This window comes from Littorina saxatilis, linkage group LG11 (genome assembly GCF_037325665.1).
Source record: "Littorina saxatilis isolate snail1 linkage group LG11, US_GU_Lsax_2.0, whole genome shotgun sequence".
NCBI lineage: Eukaryota > Metazoa > Mollusca > Gastropoda > Littorinimorpha > Littorinidae > Littorina > Littorina saxatilis.
Window position 1 is genome coordinate 42,421,268 of NC_090255.1, and position 17,934 is coordinate 42,439,201.

General features: G+C 43.3%; 1 protein-coding gene across 4 annotated transcripts in view; it reads left to right on the forward strand.

Annotated features, from left to right (window-relative positions):
- The first annotated feature begins 206 nt into the window (after positions 1–206).
- LOC138980513 (uncharacterized) overlaps positions 207–17,934 on the forward strand; it is a 53,545-nt gene continuing 35,817 nt past the window's right edge. For 2 of the 4 annotated variants that reach the window (XM_070353402.1, XM_070353398.1), the window contains exon 1: positions 14,548–14,675. The gene's annotated coding sequence lies outside the window, so the exon portion shown is untranslated. Of the gene's footprint in view, positions 582–14,547; positions 14,676–17,374; positions 17,518–17,934 lie in introns of those variants that run through there. The other 2 variants (XM_070353401.1, XM_070353399.1) reach the window with 2 other exon arrangements.

Here is a 17,934-nt window from a genome sequence, read left to right on the forward strand (position 1 = left end):
CGCTTTGGCACCCTCACGGCGGCTGATGTGGGCATAATAATCCCCCGTTTCGGAAGGACCTTCCGCAGGTGTCACATCTGTAGGTCCCGCCTGGGTCTGCTGCATGTTTGTTCTGTGCCTGTGTCATAGTATTTACGTTTCGTTGGAATAATTATGGAGCGTCCTCCGCACTGACTCGCAATATGGTTCTTCTACTTTAGCGGTGTGCGAGTGGCGCGTGCGGTTGGTTCTGTGCCAACATCAACGCTGGTTATATTCCGGGATGTTTCCCCGGACAAGGATTTTAACTTTTTGAAAAAGATTAAGATTTTTAACAAGATTTGAAGTACAAAATGTGGAAGTGGTGAAGTTTTAGAACCTTCTTTTCACAGTGATAGACCTGATTGTTATGTGAAGCGGAAAAAGAAACAAACTTGCATCGGTCTCGAATAACATTGACATGCTGAAGAGACGATCAACAATAACAACCAACCTCGCTGCATGTGGGTGATGTGGGTGATGTGGGGCGCACAGAGTCTTACTATTTCCATCATTGCTGTCCCTCGCACATGTCGCGTTAGGCGTGGATCGATGCAGCTGTGGTAAGTAATCACTGACAACAATGTTTTTCTTCATTTTCTCTCTTGCTTTCTGTTTTGAAGTTCTTAGCGTTGAGATACATGAGGCTTGGTCGCTTCCTTTAATGAATCCCGCTTGGTCTTCATTGACTATGGAGCCTATTACTTTCTGTAATTTTATTGCCAAAACTTTTGTAAATATTTTATAATCTGTGTTTGTGAGTGTTATTGGTCGATAATTGCCAAGGTTATGCCTGTCAAGATCTTTTTCTTTGTGAATGAGTGTTATTATTCCTTTCCTTTGGGTATAGGACAGTTTACCATCTTTGATTGACTGGGTAACTGACTGGTAGAAGGGATGTTTCAATTGTTCCCAGAATTGCATATAGAACGCAGGTGTCAGCCCATCACACCCTGGTGATGAATCTTTGTTAACCCTTAGGCTGGTTGTCGCGACATATGTTGCGCTACTTTACGTATACTGTCGTAAAGGGTCTTTCCTGGCAAAATTGCTTAGGCACAGTTAATAATTGTCTACCTATACCCGTGTGACTTGGAATAATAGGCCGTGAAAGGTAAATATGCGCCGAAATGGCTGCAATCTACTGGCCGTATAAAATTTCATCTCACACGGCATCACTGCAGAGCGCATAGAACTGTACCCACGGAATATGCGCGATATAAGCGTCATTGATTGATTGATTGATTGATTGGTTGTCATGTCACCTGGTTGTCACAACATATGTCGCGCTACTGGCTCAGTCTGTTTGGTCGGTTCCGATTACCTCCCATGGCTGCGAAAACCTATATGACCGTTTTTGACTCACATGCGAAGCAAAAGTGAGTCTATGTACTGCACCCGAGTCGTCCGTCCGTGCGTCCGGAAAACTTTAACGTTGGATATTTCTTGGACACTATTCAGTCTATCAGTACCAAATTTGGCAAGATGATGTATGATGACAAGGCCCCAAAAAACATACATAGCATCTTGACCTTGCTTCAAGGTCAAGGTCGCAGGGGCCATAAATGTTGTCTAAAAAACAGCTATTTTTCACATTTTCCCCATTTTCTCTGAAGTTTTTGAGATTCAATACCTCACCTATATATGATATATAGGGCAAAGTAAGCCCCATCTTTTGATACCAGTTTGGTTTACCTTGCTTCAAGGTCAAGGTCACAGGAGCTCTTCAAAGTTGGATTGTATACATATTTTGAAGTGACCTTGACCCTGAACTATGGAAGATAACTGTTTCAAACTTAAAAAATATGTGGGGCACATGTTATGCTTTCATCATGAGACACATTTGGTCACATATGATCAAGGTCAAGGTCACTTTGACCCTTATGAAATGTGACCAAAATAAGGTAGTGAACCACTAAAAGTGACCATATCTCATGGTAGAAAGAGCCAATAAGCACCATTGTACTTCCTATGTCTTGAATTAACAGCTTTGTGTTGCATGACCTTGGATGACCTTGACCTTGGGTCAAGGTCACATGTATTTTGGTAGGAAAAATGTGTAAAGCCGTTCTTAGTGCAGGGTCCCCACTGGTTTTTAGAAAAAAAATTCCATGACTTTTCCATGACTTTCCATGAGCCTCAATAACATTTTCCATGACTAGATCCACAGATCGCCATTTCCGAACACGCAAACTTGTTACGTCTTGTCACTGCCAGTTTTGACACTGGCTTGCTTTGCACTGAGTTTGAGCACAGGCGGAAGGTATCGTTCACTGGACCACTACTTTCATAGAAAGACTACAAGGTTTGTTTGGTTAATTTTTGTTTCTTTCTTATTTTTGTTAAATTCCATGACTTTCCATGACTTGAATTGAAATTCCATGACTTTCCAGGCCTGGAAAATTAAAAATCAAATTCCATGACTTTCCAGGTTTTCCATGACCTGTACGAACCCTGTTAGTGTATGATGTCATTGCTGAAAGTCAAAGTCATGTAAAGGTCAAGGTCAAGCATGTGAGTCGTATGGGCTTTGCCCTTCTTGTTTTGTTATTTTTCTCTCTGTTATTGTTAATTCACCAGTGGCTATGTAACATGTGTTACAGAATTGCACCAGTGTAAGGGTTAAGTAGAAGGAGTGCCTTGGAAAGTTCAGCTACTGTAATTTCTCTCTCACATTCTTTTTTCTCTTCCTCAGATAATATTGGGAAGGTTTTACCCTTTTACCCTTCAAGAAGTGTTCTTTAATACCTAGTTCGTGTTGACTGTGTTGGTGAAACTGTACAACTGTTCGTGAAAGGATTTGATCACTTTCAATACTGCACTCGGCTGATCTACTGTTATCTTGTACTGCATTCGGCTGATCTACTGTTATCTTGTACTGCATTCGGCTGATCTACTGTTATCTTGTACTGCACTCGGCTGATCTACTGTTATCTTGTACTGCATTCGGCTGATCTACTGTTATCTTGTACTGCACTCGGCTGATCTACTGTTATCTTGTACTGCACTCGGCTGATCTACTGTTATCTTGTACTGCATTCGGCTGATCTACTGTTATCTTGTACTGCACTCGGCTGATCTACTGTTATCTTGTACTGCATTCGGCTGATCTACTGTTATCTTGTTAGTTTGAAGAGTGTTCATTGTATTTGATTTTGCTCGATTCTTTTCCAATCGGAGAAACTATTTTGAGTTGTTTTCTCCTAAGTTCTTCCATCCATTTAGTGCGTGAGCGAATTATTGCTCCTTGGGCTTGTTTTATTTCCTGCATTCCTATTTTATGTTTTAACTGAAGTACTCGTCTCTGAAGATTAAATGAATGCGGATCTTCAGCCAGCTGTTTTTCAAGTTCGTTTAAAGTTTGTATTTTGGTTTGTTTTTCATGATATCTTTTTAGACTTGTGGTTTGAGTACTGCATGCACAGCGCTTTAGTTGTAACTTTAAACATTTTCCAGGCCCTAACTGCTGAGTCAGACCGATACTTACTAAAATGATCGTCAATAAACTGGTTTACTAGTTGTATGAATGTAGCCACTGACAAGAGATAGCTATTTAACTTCCAATAGCTTGGGCCTCTTTGGAAGCCGTTGTGTGATATTGTTGTCTTGATAAGTTTGTGATCTGATTGTTGGCAGGTTTCAATATTTGACTCTGTTATCTTATTGAATGTAACCGAGTCACAGAAAATATAATCGATTTTCCTTGCGGTGAATGGATTGTGTCGTGACCATAATTTATATATTCTTTTGTTTCTGCGTGTTGTAGCCTCCATACATCCTCTTAGTCCATAGTTGTAATAATTTTTTCAAGTGCCTGTGTTTCCCGGGACTGAGTGGGGAAGGCCAGAAATGTTGTCTATGGAATGCAAAGCAATGTTAAAATCATCTAGCACTGGAAGTCGTTCAGTGTCAACATCCTGTAGTTGTTCTGTAAGTTGGTTCAGAAACTCAATTTTTCCTATAGTTGCGTTTGATGAATAGCAGTTGGCAATAGTGTGTATTTCTTCATTAATTTTCATTTGAATTATTAACAGCTTTTTTGTTTGTTTCAAAATGTGGGTCTCGCTATAATTCAGTCTGTCATTTAGTAATATCAAAAGACCATTGCTTATATGTGTTCCTTCACAATGAAATACTTGTCCTCTCCACTCTCTTTCTATATCATCAACAATATTTCCTGTTACATATGTTTCTTGTAAATATGCAATGTCTATATTTTTGTTTCGTAATAGTTAAAAAAAATTCGCTTCCTCTTTAATTTGTTTCGGATTCCGTGAACGTTCAGGGAACCAATCACAACAGCATTAGCCATTGGGAGGTGTATATTTTAATTAAATCTTCAGGCATTAATTGTCAGTCCGCTGGTCAAGCAAGGGTCAAACACCGAGTCAGTCCGTGTGTACGAGACTGGGTCAGGTTCCAACACTCTCCCAGTCCTCTGGAATCTGCATCTCGCTCTCTTTCCCGGACTCTTCCGAATCGGGGGAAGCCCCTTCGCGTGGTTGGAGGGGAGTGGCTGATACCAGGGCGCTTGTTGGGTTTGGTTGGAGGGGAGTGGCTGATACCACGGCGCTTGTTGGGTTTGGTTGGAGGGGAGTGGCTGATACCACGGCGCTTGTTGGGTTTGGTTGGAGGGGAGTGACTGATACCAGGGCGCTTGTTGGGTTTGGTTGGAGGGGAGTGGCTGATACCAGGGCGCTTGTTGGGTTTGGTTGGAGGGGAGTGGCTGATACCAGGGCGCTTGTTGGGTTTGGTTGGAGGGGAGTGGCTGATACCACGGCGCTTGTTGGGTTTGGTTGGAGGGGAGTGGTTGATACCACGGCGCTTGTTGGGTTTGGGTGGAGGGGAGTGGCTGATACCACGGCGCTGGTTGGGTTTGGTTGGAGGGGAGTGGCTGATACCACGGCGCTTCTTGGGTTTGGTTGGAGGGGAGTGGCTGATACCAGGGCGCTTGTTGGGTTTGGTTGGAGGGGAGTGGCTGATACCACGGCGCTTGTTGGGTTTGGTTGGAGGGGAGTGGCTGATACCACGGCGCTTGTTGGGTTTGGTTGGAGGGGAGTGGCTGATACCAGGGCGCTTGTTGGGTTTGGTTGGAGGGGAGTGGCTGATACCAGGGCGCTTGTTGGGTTTGGTTGGAGGGGAGTGGCTGATACCACGGCGCTTGTTGGGTTTGGTTGGAGGGGAGTGGCTGATACCAGGGCGCTTGTTGGGTTTGGTTGGAGGGGAGTGGCTGATACCAGGGCGCTTGTTGGGTTTGGTTGGAGGGGAGTGGCTGATACCAGGGCGCTTGTTGGGTTTGGTTGGAGGGGAGTGGCTGATACCAGGGCGCTTGTTGGGTTTGGGTGGAGGGGAGTGGCTGATACCACGGCGCTTGTTGGGTTTGGTTGGAGGGGAGTGGCTGATACCAGGGCGCTTGTTGGGTTTGGTTGGAGGGGAGTGGCTGATACCAGGGCGCTTGTTGGGTTTGGTTGGAGGGGAGTGGCTGATACCAGGGCGCTTGTTGGGTTTGGTTGGAGGGGAGTGGCTGATACCAGGGCGCTTGTTGGGTTTGGTTGGAGGGGAGTGGCTGATACCACGGCGCTTGTTGGGTTTGGTTGGAGGGGAGTGGCTGATACCAGGGCGCTTGTTGGGTTTGGTTGGAGGGGAGTGGCTGATACCACGGCGCTTGTTGGGTTTGGTTGGAGGGGAGTGGCTGATACCACGGCGCTTGTTGGGTTTGGTTGGAGGGGAGTGGCTGATACCACGGCGCTTGTTGGGTTTGGTTGGAGGGGAGTGGCTGATACCAGGGCGCTTGTTGGGTTTGGTTGGAGGGGAGTGGCTGATACCAGGGCGCTTGTTGGGTTTGGTTGGAGGGGAGTGGCTGATACCAGGGCGCTGGTTGGGTTTGGTTGGAGGGGAGTGGCTGATACCACGGCGCTTGTTGGGTTTGGTTGGAGGGGAGTGGCTGATACCAGGGCGCTGGTTGGGTTTGGTTGGAGGGGAGTGGCTGATACCACGGCGCTTGTTGAGTTTGGTTGGAGGGGAGTGGCTGATACCACGGCGCTTGTTGGGTTTGGTTGGAGGGGAGTGGCTGATACCAGGGCGCTGGTTGGGTTTGGTTGGAGGGGAGTGGCTGATACCACGGCGCTTGTTGAGTTTGGTTGGAGGGGAGTGGCTGATACCACGGCGCTTGTTGGGTTTGGTTGGAGGGGAGTGGCTGATACCACGGCGCTTGTTGGGTTTGGGTGGAGGGGAGTGGCTGATACCACGGCGCTTGTTGGGTTTGGTTGGAGGGGAGTGGCTGATACCAGGGCGCTTGTTGGGTTTGGTTGGAGGGGAGTGGCTGATACCACGGCGCTGGTTGGGTTTGGGTGGAGGGGAGTGGCTGATACCACGGCGCTTGTTGGGTTTTCCACTGTCTTCATTACATTTAGTCAAGTTTTGATTAAATGTTTTAACATAGAGGGGGAATCGAGACGAGGGTCGTGGTGTATGTGCGTGCGTGCGTGTGTGTGTGTGTCTGTGTGTGTGTGTGTGTGTGTGTGTGTGTGTGTGTGTGTGTGTGTGTGTGTCTGTGTGTGTGTGTGTAGAGCGATTCAGACTAAACTACTGGACCAATTTTTTAATTACATTTTACATGAGGGTTCCTGGGTATAAAATCCCCAGATTTTTTTCATTGTTTCCATAAATGTCTTTTATGACGTCATATCCGGCTTTTTGGAAAAGTTGAGGCGGCACTGTCACATCTTCATTTTTCAATCAAATTGATTGAAATTTTGGCCAAGCAATCTTCGACAAAGGCCGGACTTCGGTATTGCATTTCAGCATGGAGGCTTAAAAATTGATTATGACTTTGGTCATTAAAAATCTGAAAATTGTACTTAAAATTATTTTTTTATAAAACGATCCAAAATTACTTTTATTTTATTCTTCATCATGTTCTGATTCCAAAAACATATAAATATGTTATATTTGGATTAAAAACAAGCTCTGAAAATTAAATATATAAAAATTATTATCAAAATTAAATTTTCCAAATCAATTTAAAAACACTTTTATCTTATTCCTTGTTGGTTCCTGATTCCAAAAACATATAGATATGATATGTTTGAATAAAAAACACGCTCAGAAAGTTAAAACGAAGAGAGGTACAGAAAAACGTACTATCCTTCTTAGCGCAACTACTACCCCGCTCTTCTTGTCAATTTCACTGCCTTTGCCATGAGCGGTGGACTGACGATGCTACGAGTATACGGTCTTGCTGCGTTGCATTGCGTTCAGTTTCATTCTGTGAGTTCGACAGCTACTTGACTAAATGTTGTATTTTCGCCTTACGCGACTTGTTTTCCCTCCTCTCTGCCGCGGCCGAGAAGTTGCTTGAGTTTGATCAGCGCCGTTTCTATAACGCTGTCACTAACACTGATAGGGATGTTAGCGATCCAGACCTTTGTTGTTGGATCTTCGTTTTGATCATTTACTATGAACGGATTTTTGTCCAGGAGTGTCACATGTGCGCCCAACACATTCATCCCTTCAATGAGAAGTTGGTCTCTCGAGTTTTTTCTCCTGAATTCTCATGAATGAACTTTCCTCTGAGATGTATTTGATTAGATTGTGGCTTACAAAACGTCTTTGAGAAGATTTGACATTATCCAGAAAAGTGAAAATGACGTGACGTACTACACAATTTCTGAAATGCAAGGCCTCCTGGTGCTCCGCTATGTGTTGCACGCAAACAATCGTTTTACCGGTTGTGCTTAAAAGAATAGTGTGCTCATCAACCCAAAACAGGTACATTTAAAGCATCTTTGATTTTGTTTGTTTGTTTGTTTGTTTGTTTGCTAAACCCCCAGTCCACCACGAAAGCTGATATCAGGGCGGTGCTGCTTTGACATTTAACGTGCGCCACACACAAGACAGAAGTCACAGCACAGGCTTCATGTCTCACCCAGTCACATTATTCTGACACCGGACCAACCAGTCCGAGCACTAACCCCATAATGCCAGACGCCAGGCGGAGCAGCCACTAGATTGCCAATTTTAAAGTCTTAGGTATGACCCGGCCACTCGAACTTCCCGGTAGTAGTATAGTAAGGGGGATCTCATGCCTTTTTGAGGACGCCATCTTGAGGACGCATCTTGAGGACGTAATCTTGAAACGTCTTGAAACATCTTACGTTTTGAGACCATGTCTTGGAACGTCTTGACACGTCTTACATCTTCGTCTTCGTTCACATCTTCGTCTTGACGCCATCTTGAAACGTCTTACGTCTCCATCTTTGTTTAAATCTTCATCTTGAAACGTCTTACGTCTTGAGTTTTGTTTAAATCTTCGTCTTGACACCATCTTGAAACGTCTTACGTCACGATCTTCGTCTTATAACATCTTACAGTCTAATCTTTGTCTTGACACCATCTTGAAACGTCTTACGTCACCATCTTCGTCTTATAACGTCTTACAGTCTAATCTTTGTCTTGACGCCATCTTGAAACCTACGTCACCATCTTCGTCTTATAACATTTTACAATCTAATCTTTGTCTTGACACCATCTTGAAACGTCTTATACTTCACCATCTTTGTCTTATAACATCTTACAGTCTAATCTTTGTCTTGGCGGCCATCTTGAAACGTCTTACGTCACCATCTTCGTCTTATAACGTCTTACAGTCTAATTCAAAACATAAACAAGTACTCACCTGAGTCGAAGTTTGTGTAGAATTCCACGATGTGGTTTACAGGAACGGAGGGATATGTGAGATGCGCACACCGCCGGAAACACGCCATTTTTCACAGCTCAGGTCATCTGATATAACCATATCAGATGATCTGACTTATCTTTAAGCAACCAAAAATGTTTTAGTTGCATTTACATTTGATAAATTATCTTATTTCCTTTAATGGGGAGGGTGAAACTGAAGGGCGGGCACATATCCCTCCGTTCCTGTAAACCACATTGTGGAATTCTACACAAACTTCGACTCAGGTGAGTACTCGTTTATGTTTTGAATTCCACTTCTCGTAGTTTACCGAAACTACGTGATTTGTGAGATTTTAAAGTTGGTTGATTAAAGATTATAATTCAAACAAAGGAATAATCGAAGTCACACTAAAGTTAAATATCAAACATTTATTCTCAAAGGACAACATGAGAATAGTGAACACCTGTTTTGGCTTTTACACCAAACATACATTGTTTGAAAACAACCATGTATTACAAAAATAAGTGATGCATTTATTTTCCATTCATAATGGGAATTGCAATTTCTTCATAACCAAAGAAACAATAAACACTGCAACACATTTGAAAACAATGGATCAATTGTCCACAAAACCATTTGCATTTTCTTTTACATGGAGACAGGGAGATAATTGTCTCTAGATCTCCATTTGTTAGCTCCCTTGTCTTGAATTTTAACCTTTCCCAATGCAAATTATCAGAATGTAATCAAACTTAGATTACTGAGCTGGAAGTTTTTTATTTTCCAACTTTCGCATAATAGTTTAAGATAGTGTTTGATTTATCTTTACTTTCCAGTGGTTTGTTATAGAACTTTTTGAAAGTGGATACATTTGACCAGCCTGCCACTTTCAAAATATCTTCAACAGCAACACCCGACTTGAACATTGCTGAAGATGATGCGCCCCGAAAGCTGTGGGGTGCAAAATTTGTCATTCCTGCGCGTATGAGGACAGTTTTTAGCCACCTAGCTATGGTGTCTTTCGCCGCTGGCCCATGTGGCTGTTGGTAACACAAAAGTAACTGGTCAGTCTCATCACTCTCACATCTGAATTCTACAGTACTATTAATGTACTGTCGAAGACAAGTCACCACACACAAAGTTTTGTCTGAAAAAAGGTTTTGGATGAAAGCCAGGTCTAGACTGCTTCAACTTTTCAGTTATGTAAATTGTACATCCATCATCATGAAAACAAATATTTCTCAACCTGATCAAATGAATTGTCTGCACTCTGTGGGCAGTAATTAACAACAACAAGGAACACAATTTTAAAGTCAAATCCTTCAATGAAAGTTCAGAATTTTCTCCCATGTTTCTGAAAAACTGCAAAACTTTGTCTACATCCCAAGTTTCATTGTATCTTGGTTGTGGTGTACGCAGTTCAAAGATTCCCTTTAGAAATCGAATTACTAAAGGGTGACATCCTACTGTTTTATTGTCTGGTAGAATAACCACTGCAGATAGTGCACTCCTTGCAGTGTTTATAGCACTGTATCCTAAGCCATCTTCATACAGCTTAGTCAAGAACTGTAACACCTCATCTATAGTCGGACGAAGGGGATCACACTGGCACTGCACACAAAACTTGCTCCATCTGCTGAGGTAGGAGGCATACTGCTGTCTGGTTGAAGGTCGCCACGATGCCCAGATAACTTGGAAAGTCTCACCTTGAACTCCTCTTGCTTCAAGGGATTTCCTGATAAGCAACAAGCCAGAAGTTGCAGAGTCCTGTGGAGCGGATGCACATCTTGCGTATGTGGTAGATGAATGGTAAGCTTTCCCTTTGGAAGAAGAACAGGCTCTTGTGTCAGCATTTTCAACATCTGGGGGTACCATACTGCCGTAGGCCACTTTGGAACGATCAAGATTCCTTCCGCTCTGTCGCGCTGCCATTTGTTGAGCACTTTCTGCAGCAAGCTGAAAGGCGGAAAGGCATATATTAACCATTTTGACCAATCTTGGGTAAAGGCATCAATGGCCAAGGCTTCTGGGTCTGGTATCCAGGACACGAATGGTTTCATCTGAAAATTTAATCGTGATGCAAATAGATCGATGTCTGGCTTCAGCAGACGATCTTTTAATTTGCAGAAAATATCATGATTCAATTTCCACTCAGTACGATCATTGAATTGTCTTGACAAAACGTCAGCTTCTGTATTCAGTATTCCTGGGATATGTGAAATTGATATCCAAATACCATTTTCCTTGCACCACATCCAAATTTGTTTTGCAACGTTATTGCAATCTGGAGAACGCGATCCTCCCATATTGGATATATAGGAGACTGCACATGTGTTGTCTGTCAAGACTTTTACATGTTTTCCTGTGATCATTTCTTTGAAACTTTTCAAAGCGTACAAAATTGCCATCATTTCTAGAACATTGATGTGCAAATTCATTTCTGTTTCGGACCATCGCCCTCCAGTCTTAATTTGACCACAAACAGCTCCCCAACCACCTGAACTTGCAGCATCCGTCTGGATTTCTACTTCAGGATTAGTTTTTTCAATGGGGAAAAAAGAGGAATCTAAATTTTCAATCCACCAGTCTAGTTCTTCTGTTGTCTTATCTGTCAAGCTTGTCAGCGATTCAAAATGTCCTGCAGAAAATGTTAACGATGTGGATTTCAGTCTGTCTAAACTCCTATAAAACAGTGGGCCCCACTGAACAGCTGGAAAAGTTGCTACCAACTGGCCTATAACTTGTGCCAGTTCTCTTATGGTCACCCTCTTCTTTCTTTTCAGTTCTGAACATGCGAGCACAACTTTTTGCTTTCTTTCCAGGGGTAAAGTAACTGTCATATCTTCAGAGTTTAAAAGAAACCCCAAGTACCTCAGTTTCTTGCAGGGTTTGAGGACTGATTTCTCTGTGTGGATAATAAATCCCAGTGAATCGAGTAATTTCACTGTCTTTGACACATTCTCTGCACACTCTTCAAAAGAATTACCTTGCAGATAACTATCATCAATAAAGGAAGTGGATAAATATCCCTGTGATCTGAGTGTGGCATAGACTGGTTTCATTAACTTTGTGAAATAACGAGGGCAGTTACTTAGTCCATTTGGGAAGCAGGTATACTGATAAAGTTTGTTTCTCCACATGAATTTGAGGTATTTCCTGCATTCTGCTTTTATTGGTACAGAGTAGTATGCATGTCTGAGATCCACTGAAGCCATGTAGCAGCCTCTTATCATCATTTGAGTTGCTGACGTAAGATTGTCCATCTTAAAGTGCTCATATTGTACTGAATCATTAAACTTTTTTAGATTCAAAATGAGACGGTAGGAGCCATCAGGTTTTGGGACCATGAAAACAGGGGAGATAATTTCATCTTCCTGATGCACCGATTTTTCAATAACTCCCAAGGATAACAGTTTTTCAATTTCCGAATCCATTTTTGTCCATAGATTTCCTTGTACTTGATTTTTCAAGTAAGAAAGATTTTCAGAATTTAAGTCAGAAAACTCATCTATTGGAATATCAGCACCGCACACCATGTCAAGAATAAATGGGTCTGATGTTATTTCTTCCCATTTTTGAACAAACTTTTTTAGTCTACCTGCTTCAAAAGGGCGGTTAGGTATTGTATCTTTACTTACAGATTTTGGCAGAGAAGGTAGTGGAGCTACTGCTGGCCTTGTTGCCACTCGGTTCGTCCGCTGCCGCGGTAGTTCATTCTGCCCCGTGCACGGTAAGGTCCTCTCCCTCTCATTCTGCCTCTTGGTGTCCAGGTTCTTCCTGCACCTCTTGGCCTCCAATTCCAATCGTTTTTTGCAAAGGGATTGTTTTGTGGAAAAAACTTTTGACCTTTTACTCCACTTGACTGACTGAGACCCAGGCCCATTCTAGCTGTTGTATCAATGTTTGCACATGCAGCTTTCAGGTCATTGCCAAACAACATATCTGTGATTGGAACTTCAGCTGAACCAAGTTTTTGTACTTTTTGTTCAGTTGAGCATTTGAAATTTTCCCCCTTCTGTCAATTGACAGATCATGGTTTGTTTTCTGTACAAGTGCAATAGAATCTGCTACACCTTTCATGAGTCCCCGAATTTCGGGTGATTCACTTTTCAGTATGGTTTTCCATATGTTTGTGAGTGCATAGGTCGCTGTACACAGCGCTTTCTGATACTGCTGTAGTTTCAAATCTGCACCTCTTGTTGCACGGTCAAGTATTGACCATATCTCCGGATTGACCTTTGGAACAACAACCTTCAAGTTTTTAGGTCTGGCATACTTGTTCATTTTTTCTTTCATTTTTTCTTCTGAAATTTGACCTTTTGCCATGGTCTCATCAACCAGCTTCGCGATACCTTCCGGTATTTCTGGTGCAAGCTTTTCAGCATTGTCGAACTCTTGTTCTATTTCTGCCATTTCAGTGTCAGAATTACTAGTGCCACAAGTTTGACCACAAGTTTCACCTTCGTTCACTCTGATCATCGATTCTATTTGATCATCATAATCTTCGAACGAATCAGATTCGTCTCCAGATTCTTGTGACTCTGCTTTTCGCTTTTGTCTTTGTGTCAACTTCGAACCATGATCATCAGGCGATTCGCCTTCGGTCTGGCCTTGGCCCTGACCTAGCAGCGCTAGGATACGTTCGTTTTGTTTTTTCATGTTATTCCAATCGCTGATTGGAATGGTCACTGCCTCTAACCGAGGTTTTTTCTTATTCTTTTTCTTCCCTTCTTTTTCGTTTGACACATGTTTGTCCTTTTGACTTGAACAAGGCAAGTCTAACAATTGATCCACTTCATCCGCGTGGATTTGGATTTCAGGCACTGATTCAGTGCTGTCCATTGTTCGAACAAATTCTAAGCATTTGCGACAACAAATAAGGAAAATACACTTACCGCAGGTCAAAACAAATGGTTAACCGAAGGAATAAATCAGTCAAGTTAGGAAAAAAGGATCCTAAAAGGAAGGATTAACCTGATAAAGTAAGACCGGATTTTGGAGAAGCTGCTATGGCGGCCGGAAGTCGTACGGGAATGGCGTGTTTCCGGCGGTGTGCGCATCTCACAAATCACGTAGTTTCGGTAAACTACGAGAAGTGGAATCTATGTCTTGACGCCATCTTGAAACGTCTTACGTCTCCATCTCTGTCTTGACGCCATCTTGAAACGTCTTACGTCTCTATCTTCGTACAGATTGCGCAATCCTTGCCTGTAGCTCTCATTTTATTTTATTTTTTATTTTTTAAATTTTATTTCGTTGTTGAGGGTATTGTTATTAAATAAGGAACATAAGGAAGTGTATGTCGACTCACGGCAATGGATCCACGATGAAAACATCCTTTTACCTGTGTCTTGACGCCGTCTTGAAACGTCTTACGTTTCCATCTTGAACCATCCCTTAACCTGTGTCTTACGTCTCCATCTTCGTATACCATTTTGTCTTTGTCATTATCACTGTACACAGTTTTGTCTTTCCACTGACCACACCATACACTCAGAGGATAGCTGGTGGTGGGAGGGTGCGGGGTCGATTGCATCAGACGATCAGTACACAAGGTGTCATACATATGACAGGTCGGTATAAACTGGTCATCAAACCATGATGCAAGATTTATTGTTGAATAAGAAGTTCCAACTGATTGTGCATACACCAACAACTTTAGTGGCACAAGCTGATGACAGATTTAAAGCTCTAAGCCTAGGAAATAATGAATGAGGTGGGGGACAGCAAAACGAAATAAACCACACATGGAAAGAGTGGAAGGTTGCTGCGGTCGATTGCATCAGACTCGGGTACATTGGGTATCACACTGTAGTGTTTGTGGGTTTCCCTTACGGAGTAAGGGAAACAACTCCCTTTTCCCCTCCCGTGACCGGAACCAATAAGCCACGCTTCGGCGGGCTTATTGGTTAGTGTTATACCGAAGACCAAAGAAGACAGACGTATTGCACCGAGCGCGCCATAACAAGAGACTTAGGTAAGTCTACCTGTTAGGGCTCGCTAACCTTTATGTGACTCAATGATGTAGTCGTGGCGTTATGCTGTCCGGGCTTACGATAAGGCTGGGCCTTGGGTGCTGGTGAGCGCGCAAGGCGCTGGGGTGTGTTGCACCAGTGGAGGGTCAGTGCGCCAGGTCATGTCGGCTATTGCGCTACATAACTTAAGGTTTGTTATTTCCAACATAAGGTTCGCACCTCTTGGCAATGACGTTTCGCACATCTTGGAAAAAAGTACGAAACGTCATTCTGAAAAGTGCGAAACGTCATAAGTAAAATGTGCGAAAAGACAAAAAAAGTGCGAAACGTCATGTCCAAATTGTAGACTAAGTGCGAATCGTCCGAAGTGCGAACCGTCAAAGGTGCGAAACGTCTGGTATTCTTTTATCACGTGTGTTTTCATGTACGGTCGGAGCGATAGAATGCATGCGTGAAATGTCTCGTCTTGTTATATGTTTACAGCTCGGCTTTCACTACAACACTTATGACAGTTCGGGATGCAAGCTGTAATTGTCAAACACTCACAGAGAGCAAACGTTCAGAGAGAGAGAGAGAGAGAGAGAGAGAGAGAGAGAGAGAGATGCCAATAGATTATTTCTTCACAGGCCATTGGCCCCTGACAACTTTACCTAAAGCTTGCAGCCTGGAAAAACACCATAATATGGTAATGAATAAGACCGGTACATAGCTGCATTCTGCCCCTGTTATAGCACACGGCGGGTACAACGTGTCCCCAATGATGTGCAGCAGAGCGGGTAGACTGACACAAAGATCCGGGTAGGATTGTACTTGTCATCACGGCCTGCCAGTGTTGTGTAGAATTCTTTTCTCCGAGCCGCAGTGTACGTTTCGCCCACCAGTGTTTTTCAGACTTGTTTACTCTGACCGACAGGCTACCTGACCTACCCCTGTTGTCATTCACCCCCCCCCCCCCCCCCCCGCCTACACACACACACACACATGCACACACAGAGACAGAGATAGACAGACAGACAGAGATAGACAGACAGACAGAGATAGACAGACAGAGACAGTCAGTCAGCGAGACACTGAGACAGACAGTGAAACAGAAAGGGGGAGGGGGGGGGGCTATTGAGGGAAAGAGGGGGAGGGGAGGGGAGAGATCGAGAGAGACAAAGACAGAGACGGTTGGGTATTTATTGTTGTTTAACGTCCCTTTAGCCATTATGGCGATACCGGACTGGGACAGAGGCAGACAGACAGACAGATAGAGGTAGAAAAATAGAAAAATAAAGAGAGAGAGACCCAGTTTCTGTCCTGCGTAAATGTTTCAGTTTTCAAAACACATACATAATTGCATTTCTGCCGAGTAAGGTCCTCGGCTGAGTTCATCGCGAACTGGATGTGCAGTTACATGAGACGAACAAGAGTCCGGGTGAGCTTGCTCCTTTCAAAAAGGCAAGCCTGTTTTCACGGCCTGTGTTTGCTTCGAACGTCAGCGTACTCGTGATTATAGCAAGTCGTGACCAGAGACTGTATGTATACTCTATAGTCTCTGGTCGTGACTCAATTAACGGGGTTGCAGAAATTTGAAAGACAGCAGCTTTTGTCCGACGTAAACGTATCAACTTACTCACAAATACGGGGAGAGAAATTCAAGTTTTACGCCCTCACGGCAAAGCCATTAGGGGCATGTTCCCGGGTTTTAACCCGACTTTAGATGAGATACACAAGTGTATGCGTGTTTAGGTGGTATCAGCCATCTGCACTTACGGCAGAATGACCGAGGTCTTTTACGTGCCACTGTGGTGACACGGGGGTGGGAGATGGATACCGTCTCTGGGTCTGCACATAAAGTTGACCCGTGTCCGTCCCGGCCCGGATTCGAACCAGCGAAAGAGAGAGTATGGGGCTTAACGTCCTCCCAGGTAACTAGGGACCTATATTGGGACATGATTTTTTTTATACGATATTAAAAAGGGGGGCGTAATGGGGGGAGGGGGACTGGAGGGTGACGGGGTGTGGTCGGTAATAGGTTAAAAAGTTGCGTTTTTAAAAATTACTTTCTTGTTAGGTACGGGTTCGTACCTTTTCTGGACTGAGACCACTACGGGGGAATATGGTAGTTAAAAAGGTATTTGATTGTTTTTTAATCGATCATATTTATTATAAAAGTTGATAAAATTTCAGAGCCACCTGATAAATGTTTTAAAAGTCTAGAGGGAATATTCCTGGTTAAAATTATGTACATCTATGCATAGCCATAGTACGCATAGGTTGCCTTGCCTTAAATGAATAGACCTTTTCGGTATCTGAGCAGCTCTCGCGAGACACGCTCTTTGTTATGCTTTGAACATCGCGAGAACTTCGAACTTTGGCTTGTGCAGCTCGCACGAGATCGCTGTACCGCATGCTTTGCTATGCTCTGAAGTTTGCGAGAGATCACGAGAGCTTGGAATACCGATAGGGTCTATATAGTATGTACAACACAGGACAGACATTCATTCCATTTAATATCAATCAATGTGCGGCTTTACTCCGCGGCGCGAAAGTATTGCAGCACGACACAGAGGGGGTACATAGTACACCAGTTTCTTATGCTATTTATTATAATCGTCGCCTATGCTAACCCCAGTACGCTCAACCCCCCCCACCACCACGATGATCCCACGACGAGTTCTGCGCGACCCGTTTGTGCAGTAACTCTCACTCGAGACGTCTCGAGGATCCGGTTACAAGTATCGCGTGGCCGTGATAAGTCCGTAAGTTGTCTCCACGCCGGAAAAATAGATACATCGTGTTTTGTTTTGTTGGCGTAACACAACAGATACGGTTCTTATTCGCTCGTGAGAAAAACGTGAGGTGGGTGGCTCTTTATTTGTTGCTCAGAGGGGTGCAAAACATCCTGCTCTTAACATTTTGTCGATGAAGAATATTCAGTATATATTTTTCTTTGTACCAACGATACTATATTTGCTTAAATGCGATTTTAACAGTTGCTTCAGCATCATCAACTCTCCCAGATTCTTACTGTTTGTGGAATATTGGTACGTTTGACCTTTGCACGCTTTCCACGTATGCAGTGTGCACATGCTGTAATGTCATGAGTTAGCTACTATATATGTATATGGGAAAAGTTAGCTACTATATATGTATTTGGGATAAATTAGCTACTATATATATGTATTTGGGATAAGTTAGCTACTATATATATATTTGGGATAAGTTAGCTACTATATATGTATTTGGGATAAAGTAGTTAGGCCGTTTTCTTGTGTC